This window comes from Ptychodera flava, chromosome 16 (assembly GCF_041260155.1).
Source record: "Ptychodera flava strain L36383 chromosome 16, AS_Pfla_20210202, whole genome shotgun sequence".
NCBI classification, from domain to species: domain Eukaryota; kingdom Metazoa; phylum Hemichordata; class Enteropneusta; family Ptychoderidae; genus Ptychodera; species Ptychodera flava.
Genome location: NC_091943.1, coordinates 25,002,695 through 25,021,649, shown reverse-complemented (window position 1 = coordinate 25,021,649; position 18,955 = coordinate 25,002,695).

The window sequence follows — 18,955 nt, the reverse complement described above, 5'->3', positions numbered from 1 at the left end:
TTAAAATCTGTTTGATGCTGGTCGATAACTGGTAAAATTGTTTGAGAATGCCCCGCATGTAACTAAATGTTATATAGCATTAACTTTGAAGAGGCATGTAATAAAAATTATTGCATGAATATATGTTGCCCTTGCACCAGAAGACAATTTGCCCTCCTGGCGTCAGGCAAATTGTCACTTGCGCTCAGGCTACATAAACCCATGTATTCAGCAAATAATCATGTACAATATGCCTTTGACAGTAACACCGTATTTCCCCCTTATGTTTAGAAGGAACAAAATCATTATTTTCATATGGAACATGATAGTTTTCCTTTAAATTGAGAATCGTGATGTACAGTGAGGACATGAAAATATTGGTAAGTACATGTATATGTACAATGTTGTTTCATAACATACCATGCATAAAGGTATGTTTAACACCTTGCAAATTTTAAGCAAAGAGTATTGCAATTAATTTGCCAAATATATGGAGTGTATTTTTTTCTTAAAAAGGCAATACTTTGTTAAATTGGACAACCACACACAAACAAGCTGACCTTGGAAACCTGTTCATACCCCGATTGATTAAGAAATAGGTTTTCATGATCAGCGAAATCGTGGTGATTTAACCTGACGAGTTCACTTCAAAAAAGTGATGCATAGTACTGAAAATGAGTAACATTGTATTTTCAGTTTTTTGATGATTTTTCAGGGAAACTTGATTAGGAAAATAAATACGTCTTTAAACTTATGCCGCAGTATCAAATTTTGTTTGTGAGGCTTGTTCTTGACACTGCTTCCTGCAGGATGTGTAGATTAGTACCAGACCTTTTATGCAGCAACTGAGAAAAAATCCACAGAAATTTCAACATAATATATCTGTTCAAGGAGGATAAAAATGCTTCGCACAACATGGGGGAACCCTACTATGTGTATTTATCATGGCAATCATGTGTGTGTATGATATGAGGTATAATTTTACAGACCGACAATTTTCATCTCAGGGCAAATAAACTTATTGGCATGGACTGCGTGTTTAGCAACTGCATGAATACCATGTTCTGAAAGTCCTGGTAGGCCTGTTCTCTGGTATGCTTTTTTTGTACAAGTTCATAAAGTTATCATTTGCTAATGAGTCATGGCTGATACATTTGAGAAGATACTCATTGATGATTAATTTTATATTCTGAATTCAACAATTCCGAATGGCACTTCAGTGGAGAACTTAGATGATATTATCCATAATGCCTAAATTGCCAATTCGGTGGTATCCTCAGCCATCAGAAAAGTTGTCAATAATCTCTTAAATGTATTATCATGAAAATTACCCACCCTTTTTCGCCTTGTAAACCATGAAAGTCAAGTATTGAAGGCACCATTTGAAATTATAATTCAAGTTTCTACTGTGCCAAGTGTGGCACAGTAGAAACTTTCTGCATCTAAACCTATGGCAGATGTGATATAATACTATGTATCCATGAACAAATACTACTGTATGGCTGTATCTGAAATGTGATGCATATTGAGAGAAAAGTTCAACTTGGCACAGTAGAAACTTGAATTATAATTTCAAATGGTGCCTTCAATACTTGACTTTCAATGGTTTACAAGGCGAAAAAGGGTGGGTAATTTTCATGATAATAACATTTAAGAGATTATTGACAACTTTTCTGATGGCTGAGGATACCACCAAATTGGCAATTTAGGCATTATTGGAAATATCATCTAAGTTCTCCAAGTAAGAGTAATATTAGAAGAGTGGGGAAGGGGCTAATGCCAGACGTGCTGTTTATCGGATATTATTAGATAAAATTGATAATATCGTCTAAGATCTAAGTTAGAGTCTAATATTAGACAAGTGGGAAAGGTTGGTTGCCCGATATGCTGTTTTTATGGTTAATATCAGATAAAATCGATAATATCGTCTAACATCAAAGTTAGAGTCTAATATTACATGAGTAGGGAAGTGGCGTATGGCCGACATCCCATTTTATCAGATAAAATCGACGATATTGTCTAACATCTTAGAGTCAAATATTAGAAGGGTTGGGAAGTGGCTGATGCCATTGTATCAGATATTATCGGATAAATCGATAATGTCGTCAAACATCTAAGTTAGAGTCTAATATTACAAGAGTAGGGAAGTGGCCGATGGTCGACATCCTATTTTATCGGTTAAAATCAATAATATTGTCTAACATCTAAGTTAGAATCTAATATTAGAAGGGCTGGGAAGTGTTGATGATGCCCAACATGCTGTTTTATCGGATATTATCAAATAAAATCGATAATATCGTCTAACATCTAAGTTAGAGTCTAATATTAGAAGTGTGTTAAAGTTGCCAGTGCCAGACATGCTGTTTTATCGAATATTATCGGATAAAATCGATAATATACTTAATAATAATTAAATAATAATAATATAATAACATGATTATCTACTTTACCCGTTTCCATGTCAACTAATGCTGATGTATTTCAAAATGGCCCCTTTCTTATTTAGAATATATTTGAGTGGGCAGTCGGAGAAAAGGTACTACCACTAACCACTTTTGGAATACAAGGAAGTGATCGTGTCTCACTCAGTTCCAGGTGAAATTTTGAGGGCCAGCCTGTAGATTTTGAGTAGAGTTGGAGGGCGCCCTCAGGTGACAGATCTTCAAATCTAGTGGTGCTTCAGTCCGGTGCTTCAGCAACAGAATGAACTGACGGTACATGTTCACTGTGCTGTAATTGTATTTGATAGATTCTCAAACGATCTGAAAACTGTTTTATTTCATTCATTTCTTTTGTTCAGCTGCTGAGCCGTTTACAGTGGCATATTCCCAGTCATCGCTGACCCACTTCATACTCTTCTGCAGACTGCACATTGCAAGGTTACGTGAGAGGTGGTACTACAATGAAACTGATGAACAAGGTAAAGCGAGATTGATTTCTGGTCCTTGTACTAACAATACAATGCTACTTTTATCCATAGATTAAATATGAACATACCACAGGGGCAAACTTGTTGCATATGTTATTTCTTATGAAAAAGTTTGAAAAAAATATTATCAGTCTCCAACATCTCCTTATCAAATGAATCTTGAAGTTTTGTTAATTCACACAACACAAATGGTTTACATACTATCAATTTTAAACCTGGTGAATAAGCAAACCCACTTTACTCCATTCAGTCATTCGTGTGCCAGCATCAGTTCAGAAGTGTTAATTTTCAGACTCTTGCCAGTCATTAACAGAGCCAAAGATGTTCATTTTTTTCTTCAGGGCCTAAACAACAGAAAGAGACACAATGCTAGGGTAGTTACACATCCCAATTGTAGCACAGTCAATAACCATAAAAAAGCATAGAAATCTATCACACGTTTGCACAACTCTATCCAGAAGCTGTATATTAACATGAAGAAAGTGAAGTGAATTTCTGTTATAATCTCAGTGGGATCAATCACTCTCTTTACTCGGCTAACTGACATCAGTGATAGAAGTATAGAAGTCCAAGTACTGATATATGTACGGTACATATCTCTGACTCGCAGAGAGATATATAAAGAGCGAGCATGTGATGCCTATTTCACTTTTGTGCCATTGTTGCTTAAGGACTTCTCACCTCAAAAGATTCCACGGTAAAGGTATTTACATGTTTTGACCTTTTTCCCAATTTTCTTGGTTACAAGTCAACTCAAACCTACATATTGAATGTCGCGCACCAATTTAAATTCAATGGTATGGGTGACCCTTTTATTTTTTTGTTCCTCATCTCCAGAGGAATACTCTCGCAGGGCGGGCGGTCGAAATAAATAAAAAAAAAAAAAAAAAAACAAGTTACCAAAAAACAAACTGTATTTGTTTCATTTCAATGTTCTTTCCATTCACTGTCACTGCAATTGGTTGTCTTTCAGTTCAGTGTTCTTACTCTCTGTCTTTTCAGTCAGAGTCGCTGCAAACTCATAATTTTGTGATGGTGGTGCTGTTGCTGGGATGATCGCCTCAGAGGCGGCGCAAATAAAAAAGTTTTTTTTTTATTTTCATGTCGGAGCTGAAATTTACGGTCGGTCAGGAGATGATTAACACAAAAATAAAAATTTCGCCCTGACCTAATGAATGACATAGGGGGCGGCATAGTCATCATTTGATGAAAGTGAACCGGAATCATTTTCAACTTGACAACTTCGGGATTTTAAAATTACATGATTTACATCGAAATAAAGTCTTTAGAAATTTATGCAAAAAACAACTATAAACAGCATTATCATAATTCAAACAGATGAATCCACCATTCTTCTTTGAAATAAAGCACATGATTTTCAGAGGGGAATATTCTAGACTAGACCGGAATTCACTTTCCAGCAAATAACAATGCTGTCTGTACATGTACAGGTTTGAGTTTATAGGCTCAACTCTATGTGTTTCAATAAGCATTTTGGAGTGGAACAAGAAATTGTAGTTGATATTAGAAAACCGAAAATAATGAAAGAAAAATCATCAAAACAGATAAACTAAATGCTTTCTGATGTTGATATTTGCAGCTGTTTGACTCAAGTAGTGGCGAAAGGGTTAAAGTGGACTCATGAAAGACACAAAGTCAAGAAGACTCTTAGAGATGGGGAGAAGATGAAGAGAAATGCATGTGTACAATATTTTTGTATGAATAATAAATTTGTATTTCAAAATGCCTGGCAGTCCGTGTACGTTGCAGCATAACCGGTGCTGTATTTGATAGCTTGATTTGTGAAGGCAGTTTTTGAGTTTACAAATGACTGTGGCAGCTTCCTAAACATTTACTTGATTAACTTGATTGAACAACTGCATATTTTCATGAACATTTAGGAATATGATATCGTGCAATATTTCATGTTTTTGAGCTAACGATCAGGCCTGAAGTATTATCGACGAAAATTGATAAAAATATTATCCCTTCTTGTCGGATTGGACTGTGCCCTTGCACTGTGTGTACCTTCAAAGTTTGAACGAATTTTTCCCCTTGGGTCTTTTTTATCCCTTGGCCTTTGTCATTTCGCTGAAATCTGACAGTGTCGGATATCTATTATTTAATAGTATTTGACGCAATGCGATGTGATTTTGTTACTGATAAGATTGCTATGAAAGTTCAATTTAGTGGAAGAGAAATTTAAGGCTTCGATGGTGCGAATGATAGAGAGGTGAGAAATGAACGGTTATCAAGTTGTCTTTTCCCATTCACCCGGCAATCCTCCCTTCTTCTTAAGTAGCAATCTTTGTAAATGTTAAGCAAAAAATGAAACTGAGTGGACGTAGTATTTCGCGTTAAGACCCATCAATCTTGGGTATCGAATGTAAATAGGGATATAGGATATAGAGGGAGGCCTGACAGGAAAAACATGTCTTTTTGTTCAGATCCAAAGTTAAGGTTTGTATCAAAATGTTTGTAGCCACCAAAGTTACATGTTCATGTCCCATATGTTGTTTGTCCTCAAGATGTAATAAAGTTACAATTCCTCACTTGATTGCATTTATTGTGTTGACATTTTAACTTCAATCAGAAATACATTTTATCTTTCAGTATAACCGCGAAAGCATCACTTTTTCTGTGATGCTTAAATATGCGGCTGCACCGAACAGAGTGAATTAGTATATATCAAGGGATTAGCGCTCTTCCTGAGGATCTAGAATAATTTGAGGGCTTTGTACTGTTTTTATATTTTCTGTCAGTATAGAAAGCATGCAAACGATTGGAATAGCATGTTCTAAATGCACTGTCCGCCAGACCAAAATAGTATTTGATTTAACCTTTCACCCTTATGACTCTGCAAACCCTTTCCAGTAACAAAGCTTAATATGCACAGTTAAAGCACATCGATTCAAGCAATTAACTACGCGAATGAATCATCGTATTGATGAATAAAAAATCAAAGATTTATGCTCTGCCTAACACGATTTGTGATATAAAATAATAAAGTAAACTGTAAATGAAGAATGGCTGGATATTTCTTTTTCAAAAAATCAAGCAGTCCTCAGGTAAGATACCGATGTTAACGAAATAGGTCACATAAATAGATTCATTGCCCTTGCTTGCTTCCATTGGTGGGTGGTGTGTGTGAGAGAGAGAGGAGAGAGAGAGAGAGAGAGAGAGACAGACAGACAGACAGACAGACAGACAGAGATATGCACGAAAGTTCCCTTTGCATTGCTCCTTTTTGTTGTAATAGATGACAATGAGAGTTTCTGACCATAAAAATGTCCAACTCCATTAAACTCAATTTTTACTTCCGAAAGAAAGTCGAAAATACGTGTTGTAGATGAACATACAGCAAGGCCGTATTTAATTGTTACAGTAGTAACAGAAGAACTTGACCGTGCCACCCCTGCTTCAGTCACACACGTTTCATATGGTATCATCGAGACGACTGGCCTGAACGGAACCCAGGAAAAAGAACCACTAAACTCTTCCGGACAATCTATGACCTGTTAAAGTAGAATAACAAATAGACAAACATTTTTAATTGCAAATTGAAAGGCTTGGCTCAACCATATGACGAGTATATTCGGGATTGTTTGGATTGTTAAGGTGAATTCAGTTCATAAATCGTTGCACTTATTTTGCTTTGCAATAAATCAAAATGACTCCTACACCATCTGTAGTAAATTTCAGCGTATTTGCACCTCCATCTCCTCTCATTACCAGATGTACTATATCCACACGAAAACAAGGTAAACTTAAAACAGAAGAAGAAGACTATTGAACTACAGTAAAAGAATGACACGGGCCAAAGACAACCGGCTTGGGCCCCAAATTAACCTATGTATCTCAGACATGAAGTTGGCCTTAAGGAAGCACGCGTTTCGGAACAGAAAGTTGTAAAGTTTCCCCGAGAAAATGTTGCACAACTTATTTCTTTATGGAAAATAGAAAAGAAGGCCATCATGCAAACGTTGGCGCGAGAGAACATACTTTAAATTTAAAGACTGTGCATAACTCGAAATGGCTGCTATACTACTGCTAAGTATGTAGTATAAAAGCGAATCACAAAAAGAGAATGACTGCAAACCAGATGAGAATTTAGTGTAAGAAACACTGTACCTAGAAAATACTATAGCTCGCTCTGGTAAGACAAATAAAAGCAATGCTCCAATTGTCATCTTGAAGTCAAAATATCAACTGTTACAATGTCTGTACACATTCGGGATGCAAGTTCCCTCATGTAAACCTGCAACCCTTCCTTTACTTAAATGTGCATACCTAATTACTGACTCCTAATCATACCTACCTTGCAATTCCAAAATGTGACTCCATTTTCGTAGATTGTTATTACACACCGAAGACAGGAACCTAACATTTTGTCCCCAGGCCCATCGCCCTAGATTAGAAGCACATGTTTAGTTTGTGGTGGCTTTGACAACATTGTCATGTAAAGCCCTTGACAAGCATTTTAAACGTACGGAACAACAAGGTAAGCTCACAAAACAACACAGAAATACATGAAACAAAATTACTTTAGTTTGTTAAATGCAATTGGCGATACTATAAATACGCAAGACACAATTTCTATTACAACAACGTCAACCTGAAGAACAACGTTAACATAGTAAGTTCACATGACAACAAAAAACAAACACAAAATTAAAGCTGCAAGCAGCTTTGTTGGAGCCTAAGCGGTTGCCATGGTTTCAAGTACTTCCACTGGTGATACTTTGTGCAAAGTGTGAGCTTTAAATGATCTTTTGGTTGTTGTAAGAAAAATTTTGAACATCCATGTGGGTTTCACTGTTAATCGTATGTTTTTCGCAAGAAACAATATGTCCGCCCCACCACATGACCGATACAAATGCTTTTCGCAAATTTGATAGTATTCACACTAGGGTGATACAAGGGAAATTTCGAATTAAATCGTTTGTTGTTTCTGGAGAAGAAGATTTTTAAAAAATAAATTGGGATTTTCTCAAAATCCAACATGGCAGCCAAACCACCTGACCAACCGAGTCTGTTCTTGAGAAGTAGATTTTTGAGATTAAATTGGTATATTTCGAAAATCCAATATGGTGGCCAAGGTCGCGTGACCGCAAGCGATTTTATTTGCAAATTTTAAAGACCTGAGGTCAATCATGCTAGACCCCTAGGTCGTCAGGAGAAGCCATTTTGTAGTTTTGGGAAAATCCAATATGTCCGCCAGGTCATGTGACCAGATGGAATTTCTAGGTATCTGTGCACAAGTACTCATATGACCCTTTAGGTTCTGCAAGATGAAGAAGTTTCTCTCCAGCGGTTAAGAGATCTAGAGTGACAAATAAAACGGCAGAAGAAGAAGAGGAAGAAGTAGAATTCGAGCAATAACAATAGGGGCCAGCCCTATGGCTTGGGCCCTTAATGGCGACATCATATCAACATATTGAATGTTCGCATTCAACTTAAATGCAAATACAAAATAAATACTGTGAATAAATAGTAAGCTTTCAATGTGCCGAATAAATAGAGAGATAGTCCTTAACTGTTTTATAAAATTGAAAAGTCACGTGGATTTATCGCATTCTATGTCTCTGACATTATTGCATGTTGACTGTTACATACCATGTCCACTCCTTGTCCCAATCGTCTTTCTGGTAACGTAACCCATTTGTAATTGTCTTCGGAATTTGCAACAGAAATACACGGTGGAATTTCACTGATTACATCAACAAGACCATCTCGGATGTTTTGTACCAGTTCGAGTAAATCTGACGGACACGATTGTGTTACGTCACAATTCTCGCCGTAATACACTCCCGCGTCGTCAATACGAAAACGGCACCTATCACAAAGCCGTTCGTTGTCACCACGAACGTGTGCCGTAAGTATGATGGAGACTGAGATTACTGCGAAACGACAGACTGGAAACTAAAAACCAAAAACAGTATACTTTATTTTCATACGATAGGATACTTTGCGATCACCACGGTGAACATTTGATGACAAAGGCCAACTGACGTCGTCCATTAATATTTGATGAAGAAATGGACAATTGGTAAATCAAAAACTACCTATTCATGCACGAGTGTACACAATGCCAGACGAATATTGTGTTGTCTTTGTACATGCTAACCATAAAATAAAAAAAATAGAGTTACCAAACTAAAAGTATAGCGCTCGACAAAACAAGAAGTCCGACAATTCCCATCCTTCAAATTTTTTATCCCCAGTGATTCGGGCAAGTCCAAATTACTATTGCATATAAGATATGTCTCATGCACCGGGGAATGTTTTACCTCGAATGAATATTAATACTAAACTAGTTTTAATGTCATATTCCATCTGCATTTCATCCTTGCATTCTGTCCCTTTTTCTTGTCAGACCTTCCGAAACCTTTAATTGTCTGTTCATTTCAGTCGTTACACCACGCAATTCAAAGCATTCTTGAATTCGGGAAAGTAAAATGAGTATTGTCGACCAACGTAAGCAGTAACATTATAATGCGTCTAAGAATAAGTTTATTATTCATCTTATTTAATCAAAGACTTCTAAAATTTGTTTATTAACATTCAACTAAATTATTGTTCCTCACAAGAGCCCTATAGGCAAAAGCTACGGCAAAAGAATCCGTGACATTTTCAGGCCAACCGAATTTTAATGTCAAAAGCGAATACCGTCATATTTCTTTCCATGATTGTCGTTTCAGAGTTGGTATATCAAACATCGGATTTTACATGTAACGCCGTGCATTACGTGGCCAGTTTATATTTGATGATGATATTAAAGACCTATTATGTATTAGTTCATAATCCGGCACATATGCATTGTTTGCCTGAAATAAGTGAGATGCAAAGACCATCACTTTACAATATGCTTGAAATAAATCGAATATCAAATTTGATGAAGAACAGGAAGTTCAATTTGTCAATTTTCATTTTATGTTGACCTTGACATGGCGTCATAAGTCGGACGGCTATACCAAACATAATAAGCTTTACATTAAATGAATGTTTCAGTCAGGTATATTTAATTACAAACGAGGTCACAAATAGCATTAGGGAAGAGACGCGGACCAGACAATCCTTGTAGTCGGTCAATGAAAATGCAGGATCCAAGTTTATAAGCATTTTACTTTCAATATCTCTCGGGACAGCGGTAGTGCTAATTGAAAACATTACCTCCCAACTCCAGGCTTTAACAACTACCGAAACTTTTATCTTAGAATTGGTTAAGGTGAGCGACATTGTGAGAGGTTGATAAATTCAATAGTTTCATTGTAGACAAAAACTTAAAATATTTTGCTCACTTATTCGCACGCTTTCCCCTCATTTATACATGGCACTTATTTTCAAGAACTTGAAGAATTATAGTATTCTATTTGAACTTTTTATATCAAAACGCATCTTTAATGGCCTACAGACACTACATCCAATTCAGGTTTGTTAGTGGTAATTATTTTGCCGCGTTCTACTTTACTTGATTTGGAGTTTTGCTTTTGATTTCGACAAATTCATGCAACAGCAGTATCATTTGAAGCTTGCTGTTTCTATTGTGCAGGACAAGAGAACCTTCTGAACGATGACTATATAACTTCACTCAGATCACAATACGGTGTTGTTAGACCATTGTGTAAAATGTGTCGGAACGGCGGTACAGAGGCCAAGACATTGGGCAAAAGTAAATTTAAAAAACTCAGATGATAGGTTCTAGTAGGAGGATATTGAAGGACAATACTAGATTGTTAAATTTCAGTAATTTGCTGTGCATATCAGTTTTATTCTGAGAGCATGTTGTGCAAATACCGACAGTATATGTAATTCCCTATGTAATGTAACTTGAGAAATACAGTCTTAAATTCAATAACCAATATCAGTGTATCTTGCCTGAGATATTTCTGCTTAGCCTAAAAGGGAAAAGATTAGATTTGTCTGCATCCCGGCTAAAAAGTCCGAGGGACCACGGTTACAATTGGCCTAAAAAATAAAACTGTTACAATTTTCGCTCGCCGTTCCTGAATCTTGGTCCCAAAAATCCGATGAACAAGATTTTTTTCTCTGGCCTAACCTCCGTTTTTGCTTGTAGCAAGAGCATATGTTGACGCCTTGCAGACTAACCATTCTCAAGCGCTTGCCGAAAACTTACATTCGAAGAAGACATGACTACATATTACTTCAACTTTTAAAGTAACAGCACATATTCTGTCAAACTGGTATAAAGTAGGCATTGCTCCTTTCAATCTTGTTCCGGAAATGACAGAAAGAATTGAATATCACATCAACACGTTCTTGTCGTCGCAAGCAAATGTTTTCAAAATAAAGATTGTCATGTCAACTTCAACTTTGAAAATAAGAACGTGGCAATTTGGGACAACAGAGACAAGCATCCGATTTTTAACTTCAAATGAACACCAGTGTTCTCCCCAGGCCATTTTAGCGTAGCGGTCCCGCTACGCTTTCGCCTCTCCCCGCTACGCTTTGATTCTCCCCGCTACGCTTTAAAATATTCCCGCCATCCTTTAGTTCACACGCTCTGCGTAGCTACCAGCTGTTGCATGCATTGTCTACTCATTAGCGCTCACTGCAACTTTCAACCTGGTGAAAGAGTGGAAGGTGTGAAGTATGGTATGCGTCCGATAAGTTGTCCGTAAGTGTTGAGAGGAACGTTAAAACAATAGAAGAATCGGCTGGGTTGTTCACAAGTTTTCATTCTACAACGACTGTTACGACCAACAAAGACCTTTAGTCGGTATACATCGAGGACAAGTATTCACAGAGTTAGGCGGTGCAGCACTAGCGGGGCCTTTGATCACATTCCCATGCTTAGATCAACAAAATGGACCGCAAAAGAAACAAAAGAAGCAGTTGACTAGTGAGGTTGATTATGATTTTACAATGATGATACAACGATGATCTTTTTTTTTTGTCCGAGTACGATCACGATCGCGATCGCGTTCACATTGCATAAATTCCAATATGGCGGCGGCCATGTTGGCCGACGTGTTTATAACGTGTTGACATTGATCCTGAAGGGATGGCGTCGCGTGTGTGGTTCCACTCTGACACGTTCTCTGAAAGATTTTACACCTGATTTTCAAGTGATTCTATTCGTACTTAGTTCATGTCTTGTGATCATCTTAGTGGTATCTTTAAAATCAAGAATCGAACGACGGTGTTCAGTGGCAGTGGTTAGTTATGCGGGGGGGGGGGGGGGGGGGGGGGGCCGCTGGTTGAAATGATCCCCGTGATGAAACATTATTCGCGGTGTTTGTCGTTCAAAAATGATATAAAACTCAGTTACATTTGAATTGTGTAAAGCTTTAAACTTGTGAATTTTCCTCTTTGTTGGCAATTTTTGACAATTGTATTAGCAATATATGTATTAGTGGAACTCCAATCAGACGAACCTTTCTTGCTTTCAATCTGAACTTGCTGTTACTGTTTGAATCTTCTATTTTAATTGCAATTGTACGATACTGTGATGATTTATTTAAGTGTAATAAAGAGTTTCCATGATGTTCAAATTGCATACTTGTGTGTTACCATTGCATTTTGTTGTGAGTGTACATGAATGCGTGGGTGCATGTGCAAGCTTATATCCATATGCAAATATAAATTAATGATATGCAAATGATTATGCAAATTAGCCGCTACGCTTTTGCTTGATCCTGTGGAGAACACTGAACAACAAGACCCAGATTCACTGTAATGGTATTTGTAAGAGTACTTACATCACGAAGTGTTAAAACAGACCGCAAAGTATTTGACTGTATAAGAAATCTTCCGTTGTTGTGTTGAGCGCTGATTACTAGTCGGAGGTTTATATATAGGCATGTTTGGTGTAGAAATACTGTCACAGTGCAACCCTCATTTCTCTGCTTTTATGATGAAGTATGCATATTCTATTTTTTGCAAAGGCTGTCTGCTTGCGTATCAATTTATATATATATATATATATATATATATATATATATATATATATATATATGTATATATATATATATATATATATATCACCAAACCGTCGTAGCATTTCTTTCCTACCATATATATATATATATATATATATATATGTATATATATATATATATATATATCACCAAACCGTCGTAGCATTTCTTTCCTACCATATATATATATATATATATATATATATATATATATATATATATATATATATATATATATATATATATATATATATATAATATATGGTAGGAAAGAAATGCTACGACGGTTTGGTGATAGACGTGACGGTCTAGTTTGTGTGTTGTGTGACTGGCTAAGACATTCCCTATTGTGCTCTATCGTTTCTTATTTCTTGTCCGAGCGTTATAAATTTATCCCATTCTTCCACTTTGGTCGGAAGCAATAAATTATTCCGAAAAAATTGTCATGCAATAAATTGGCAATACCATAGACCCCAAATAAAGTCGCCTGTACATGATGAGAAGTTCAGAGCATGTGTATAAAAGAGCTGACTTATCGACTTAATTACGTTGAGGTTTTATTGAAGGTTTATCAGACGAAAATGTTCTACTTTGTCCTACGTGGCCTCATAGTTGGGCAATACTGAAAGATAAAACCAAATCCTGATATGCGAACTTAATAACAGCATCGTAACACTCCGCGAATGAAAACGACGCTCTTCTGTTATATGGGACTGTATTTTGAATATATCAACAGCTATTTGAAATCACACTAATTCTATTTGTTCGTTTAGCCACACTGCAATACTTAGCTAGATATCTGAATCTGACCCTGCATCAACACCGTCCATTAAAAACCAATAATTCAAATCTCTAACCCCTTTTTCTTGTAATTCGACTTTTAACATACCATCCATCACTAGTTACATACAGCTGGTGAATTCCCTTATGTTTGTGTAGTGGCAAATTCAAACATATTGATATTTAACAAGGATTTCGCACCAAAATGTAAATACAACGTACATGGAGATATTTTTCTCAAACATTATTATGGAGTTTGTTACTATGGATATCCATGTTCACTTTACATACCGTTAACGAGCTTTTGGCATTTTATTTGTACATTCAAGGCACAGGCTGAACACTTGTACTTTAGCTCTTAATAGCAAAAATAAAAGGAAGCTTACGTGACTATTATGCAAGTTTCCACTACGTTATATCTTTAACATCACACCTTTTACTTATACATACATGACGTATCAGTCTGTTCTTGTAAAATGTTGGTGTGGGACATACCATACTTACAAAGCAAAAAAAAAAAAAAAAACCCAGAACACCGAGATAACACAACACAGGATTTTCATTAGAAAGACAGCTGTATCAAATGATACGATTTTAAAATCTAATTTGACGAGAAGCACTATTATGTAATTGTAAAATTAAAGAAATAAAACATAAAATACAAGGCAGCGTTCCATCTTACTCGTATACAAAAGTGTATCTCGTCAGTTCTCCAGTGTACGATGCTCTGTAATTAACATATTGGACTCCGTACCATGCAGATGTTCTCGTTTCTCATTTTCTGTAGAGTTTAATATCTATATATATTTGCTTTCCATTCAAAACAAAACTGGGTTAAGTTTTATTGTACATGTCTCAGCAGTTAACATATTGTTCTGTTTTATCACAATCAGTTATCTGATGACCTACTTAGGGTGAGTTTGGCATATTTCATTCATTTCTAAATTACGAATTGAGCACAAGCACTCACGTGACTGATTACACAAATCCGTCTCCTTTCTTATGATGTATACTTTTATTGACTTTATTCAACGTGTGACATGGAATCAACATGGATGGAAGCACTACTTTATTCCTATAGTACCACCAATATTTCATACTCATTTACATACATCGATCGTCCCTGCAAAATCTGGAAGAATGGTCAAAGAAGAGTAAGTCACCTATCAATATTTCTCATTTCATGTTGCTAATAAGCGCCTTGCTACTGTTCTGTGATATATCTGTGTATGATATCTGCCATTGGCAAATTTCATCAGTGCTGATATCTACTTCACCTGTTTCTTCAACCACTAACGTGACTGTTAATTAATCGAATACCAATGTTACAGCAGTATCAGAGTAGCATAGCAGAGTTAACTAAACATAGCTTTACTGGAAATGTATGCACAATGTGAAGACGTACCGGCATCATAACAAAATCGACATTCCATTTCTTGACTTATATTCCTGGGCAGTGCCATTGCTTGATGAAGTAAGTCCACGAGATGAACGTAGCTGTTACTTTATTCTCAGAGGAAACGAACATTTAAATGCTATATCGTATGTGTACTGAAAACTTATTCCTTCGTTGTTGTGGACGTTTACTGTAAAAATAGAGATACTGATGGTACACGTCAAAATATCTGTGATTTCCCAATATCAGGGCTTTCAGAACGTATATACGTTATTGGGGTTTGGGACTGCTATAACTGAGAAAAAATAAAAATCTGAAAGTGCCCATAAAGTATATACTACCTAAATTTAATAGTTTTGTTCATGCGTTTATGAAAAACTGGTAAGTAAGAATAGAATATTTGCATTTTTAAATATTTATATTTATTTGGGCCGCAGTAATTGTCCCTCTTCGACATTCGTTCAATCCAAGCATGCAGGTGCCGTAATCAGACTTTTGAATTATTATTCCTTCTATTGTGTCACTCTTCTGTTTTCTTCCTTTATGTCTGTTAGACAATTGTATTAGATCGATTACTTGTTCAAGGGTAGGAATATATGGACAGAATCATGACAAAAGGGCAATCATTTCTGCAGGCGCTGTTCGTAAGATCATCACTGTAGATTGATAATGACTAATGTATTGTCGGCTAGCCGTTTACGTTACTAGTGGTTTCATAAATATCCACAGCTTTACGTCCGTTTGTTCTGCTTCCAAATAAGAAACTGTATGCATTGTGTCGTGCGTGAAATACCTCAAACAGAGAGAGAGGGAGAGAGAGAGAGAGAGGAGAGAGGAGAGAGGAGAGAGAGAGAGAGAGAGAGAAAGCGTATCATTTTATGGCATTTTATTTTTTGTTCGCCACATGCTACTGTAAAAATCAATCATACAGCACCGTTTTATTTACTCTCCTTGACGATTGCGTCAAAATATTGGCCATTTCACGTTTGCTTGTATGCGACAAGCGAACGTAATGATGTTCAGATGTGACGTATGCCATCCTCCGTTGATACAAATTATATGATGCCTACATTACAGTCTAAGGATTTGATCCAAACTTATGTAATGGACCATTTTTCTCAGAGGTCTCGGCCTTCTGAATATGTTATAAAGTGAGGAGAGGAAGCCCAGTACTGATGCATCACTGTAGGCTTGTCGCTCCTTTGCTACGTGAATTCACGTAGAACTACAAGAAGAAAATGGATGTTGCAGGTAACCTGCATAATCAAAAGCCTGTTGAAACAAAACCGACTTTGCGCAGATGGGAAAATGCCAACTGCGGAAAATATTCAAAATAGTTCGCTATTCATTTATTTGAACATTTCTAAAATGTTTCTATGCTATAAAAAATAATCCTCGCCTCTCTTTTTTGCATGGCACATTTCTGTCTAGCCTAGTACACACGTTTCAATCAGGTATAGAGGGCTGCAAATGTGTTTCTAACTACGTTCATCTAGACGTAGTCGACGACACTGTGCGGGCCTGCGGTCCTTTTCCGCATGCCAGTCATTCCTGTGTAAAATTCTGTAAATGTACACTACGGTAATTTTTTAGTTTTGTTGCCAAAAGTAGTAGCAGTTGCCCATAACGTGATCAATCAAACCTTATTTGTGTAGTCTGTTGTGTTAACTTTTTTAAGCTATCCATTTGTGATACTTAATAGGCTGGTACTTGTGACTGAAAGGGACCATTCAATTTGTTTGATGACTTGATAATATATTAGTATTTATATATTTATATATTTATGTATTAGTACTCACTTCATCCGTTCCATCTTTTGAGTGTACGTTAGAGCATTCAAGGCCCAAGAGGGCACTTTTTAAAGTTTCAAAATACATATCTTGCAATTATCATCATGATTTACACCTTGATTCACATGCATTAAATCTCTACTATCATGTGAAGCAGGTGTGACTTCGACTGGAAATTAATTCAGGAGCGTTTGACCGGATTGCATACAAGCGAAAGAGAAAGATTCCATCGAGGATGTTGTTTATAGCCCTTGTCATTTTACAGAAATCTGACGCTGTGCCTAATGCGTACTTTTAATCGTATATCACATAATGCGATGCGACTTTGTTACTGATTCGTTTCTTTGATAGTTAAACTTAGTAGAAAAGTAACGCTATGATGGTATGATAGATACATAGATTAGTAATGAATGGTCATCAGTTTATCTTTCCCTTCACTGAATAACCTCGTTCTCATCAAATAGTAATCGCTTAATGTCAAGCTTAAGATTGCAGCTGAGTGGACATTCCGTTTCATGTTAATTCCCATAAGTCTAGGGTATTGATTGTGTAGCGATAGATGACATAGCGGGAGGTCTGATGCGAAAACCTTATTAGTTACAGGTCAAAAGATTTGTCTTAAATGTATATATCTACCAAAGTTACAACGTTTCTGTCCCATGTGTTGCTTGTTTGAATAATGTTAAGTTACAATACCTACTTGTCGACTTTCACTTTGCTTGCTTTACTGGTTAAGTATGCGTGGTATGAAGATGTAATTCTGTCATTAAAAGATCGTTATCCCATTTCTTGAGTCATATTACTGGGAACTTGAAGGCTTGTATGATAAGATATATTGCAGAGTTGAGTGCATAGATTGCATTTATTTTTTTTCAACATAATATTCAGGTTATACATTAAGCATACCGTTCTTTTTATTACAAATTAGGTCAGATGATAACACATGTAAGGATGGTGCTATACTTTTGTTTCATTTTACACATCGGATGATACATATACATGCATCATGTAGTTAAAAATAAGTCAAATGGCAATAAATTAGGGATTTATATCTGAATTGACCTGACCAAAGTTGACGAAACATGCTATGTACATGGAAGATACTATAATACAACATTATTGAAAGTTATCAAGCATTTTTTACTTCAGCCGATTCCCAATTTGCATAGTTGATGAACTTTCGTAGTTAGTGATATACATCTGAATTGATTTAACCAAATTTGACGAGACATGCTATGATACAACATTATTGAAAGTTTTTAAGCAGTTTTACCTTGACAAATTCCTAATTTGCATATTTAATGAACTTTCCTAATTAGGTGTATATACTTAGTTCATACGTTACTAATACGCCAATTGTTTAAGTAATAAGTTTTAGTGAAATCATGGTGATTTTACCTGACGAGCTCACTTCAAAAAAGTGACGCATAGTACAGAAAATAAGTAATGTTGTATTCTCAGTTTTTTCGTTGATTTTTCAGGGAAACTTGATTAGGAAAGCTAAAGATGTATTTTCACATAATGCCATAGTGTCAAGTTTTGTTCGTGAGGCTTGTTATTGACGTGCTTTCCTCAGATACATAGATTGAGTACCAGACCTTTCAGCAGCAACAGGGAAATTCTACAGAAATTTCATCATTATCTGTCCAAAAGGTTTTGAACACATGGGGAACTCTATTATGTGTATTTATCATGGCAATGTGCATGTATAATAGGTGTGTAATTTTAGACTGACAATTTTCCTCTCAGGAACAAATATTGGCATGGACTGCGTGCTTAGCAACTGCATGAACGCCATGTTCTGATAGCCTATGAAGGCCTGTTCTCTGGCATGGCACTTCAGAGGAAGGATATTATGGCAGATGGGACCTTTATACTTAAGGTCCATTAACAAATACTCCTGTGTATGGATATCTGTATGTGATGAAATACCAATAGAAAGGCTTAACTCTGGCACTGAAGAATGGGGCATTCAAGTGAAGACTTTACTTTTACTCTCAGTGGTTTACAAATGTTATAGTTGGGGTCAAGCGAGCTCTAAACTCCCTGTCCCTGTAAACTTGGGTTCAACTGACATTCATGCTCCCCTCAAAACTGATGTGTTCAATTATGATCAGTATTATCACACAACACAAAGCTG